This window comes from Saccopteryx leptura, chromosome 6, assembly GCF_036850995.1.
Source record: "Saccopteryx leptura isolate mSacLep1 chromosome 6, mSacLep1_pri_phased_curated, whole genome shotgun sequence".
Lineage (NCBI taxonomy): Eukaryota > Metazoa > Chordata > Mammalia > Chiroptera > Emballonuridae > Saccopteryx > Saccopteryx leptura.
This window is the reverse complement of record NC_089508.1, coordinates 74772814-74774933: the sequence shown is the minus strand read 5'-3', so window position 1 is coordinate 74774933 and position 2120 is coordinate 74772814. Positions and strand designations below refer to the sequence as shown.

Below are 2120 nucleotides of genomic sequence, written 5' to 3'. Positions count from 1 at the left end.
TATTTTATTTTATTGTAGAAAGAACACAACATGAGATTTACCCTCTTAAGAAAAATTTAAGTGTACGTTGTAGTATTGTTGACTGTAGGTTACAACATTGCACAGCAAATCGCTAGAATTTACCTATTTTTTTAAACAAAGAAGATAAATTTATACATACCTTAAGGTAAGTTGTGAAATTTGTAGGAAAAAAGATGAACTCTACAAATTACAGAGATTTTGCTAATGTGCAACCTGCCAGTCCATCTAAATTTGGCATATTCAACTTACTTAACTGATTTAAGTGGTAATTTTTCTAACAAAATTCAGTTAAAAGATGAGTGGTATAGTTATACCCTTGACAAAGATGACAAGTGTGGTATTACTGTGACTAATAAAGTAGAATATTGTTCCTGATTATCTATCTTACTGTTTTGGCTTATCCAAGTTCACAGACGACAGGAGGTTCTACCAAGTCCTGTGAAGTTAGGCAGATGAAATAGAAAGCACTTTGGATTGACACATGTTTTCATCATAGAAGTCTTCTGGTTGGTCCTCTTCATCTCCATCAGGAAAAATATATAGGGAATGGTAAGTTTATACAGAAATCTTTATATGCAGGCAGTTTAGAATCTCTGATTGTTACTGAACAATTTTTATATCCAGGTATTGAGCCATTCACACAGATTATATTGTCCTTTATGTCTATACTTTCATTCTGTATACTGTCCTAGTTATGCTTCTCATTTTCCCAGGCATTTGAGTTCCAGGCCAGACTTTGGCAGCATTACTGGTTGAAATAGCCCCAGGTCTCCTCTGGGTTTTCGTTTGACCATAAATAGCAGGCTGGCCTTTAAGTGCCAGTTTTTGCATGATGCCTTGAAAATCTTTACCAATAGTGGGGTTTTTTTGCTGTGACATTCCCATACTGCCTTGGGTGACAGTGAGCAGCATAAAGAGGAATCCTGGCTTCACTGCAACATTATCTGTTACATGAAAGATTTTAACATTCTTTTTTGGAGGCAATTCATTTTCAATAAAATTCCAATATAGATTTATTAAGTTGGATTGCTGGATCATATGGTAGTTCTGTTTTTAATTGTTTTGAGAAACCTCCATTTTGTTTTCTGTAGCAGTTGTACCATTGGGCATTCCCACCAACACTGAACAAGAGTTCCAATTTCTCCATAATTTTGGCAAGCTCTTGTTGGCCTTTATAATGTGTGGCAATTTTCTTCTATTTCTACTTTGTTGAGAGTTTTTGTTTTATAATAAGAGGGTGTTGAATTTTGTCTAATGATTTTTCTCCATCTATTGAGATGATCATGTGATTTTTATTCTATATTCTGTTAATGGAGTTTATCATATTAATTGATTTTCATGTGTTGAACCATGCATCACAAGGATAAATCCTACTTGACGATAATATGTGATCTTTTTTTTTTTTTTTTGTATTTTTCTGAAGTTGGAAACGGGGAGGCAGTCAGACTCCTGCATGTGCCGACCGGGATCCACCGGCATGCCCACCAGGGGGCGATGCTCTGTCCATCTGGGGCGTCGCTCTGCCGCAATCAGAGCCATTCTAGCACCTGAGGCAGAGGCCACAGAGCCATCCTCAGCGCCCGGGCAAACTTTGCTCCAATGGAGCCTTGGCTGCGGGAGGGAAAGAGAGAGACAGAGAGGAAGGAGAGGGGGAGGGATGGAGAAGCAGATGGGCGCTTCTCCTGTGTGCCCTGGCCAGGAATCGAACCCGGGACTCCCGCACGCCAGGCTGACGCTCTACCACTGAGCTAACCGGCCAGGGCCAATATGTGATCTTTTTGACGTGCTGTTGGATTCAGTGTTTTGTTGAGAATTTTTGCATCTATGTTTATCAGGGATATTACCTGTAATTTTGTTTTCTCATGGTGACTTTGTTTTTGAGATAATACTTGCTTCATAAAAGAATTTAGATGTGTACCTTCTTAATTTTTTGTAAGAATTTGAAAAGGCTTGACATTAATTCTTCTTTAAATATTTGGTAAAATTCACTAGTGTAGCCATCTGATCCTGGGATTTTCTTTCTTGGGAAAAGTTTTGATAACTGACTTAATATCCATACTAGTTATAGATCTCTTTAGACTTTCTATTTTTTCATGAAT

The 2120-nt window shown here is 37.8% G+C and overlaps 1 pseudogene; it reads right to left on the bottom strand.

Moving 5' to 3' along the window:
• Positions 1-434: 434 nt before the first annotated feature.
• On the bottom strand, positions 435-1476 carry LOC136377086 (large ribosomal subunit protein uL3m pseudogene; annotated as a pseudogene).
• Between the last annotated feature and the right edge of the window lie 644 nt (positions 1477-2120).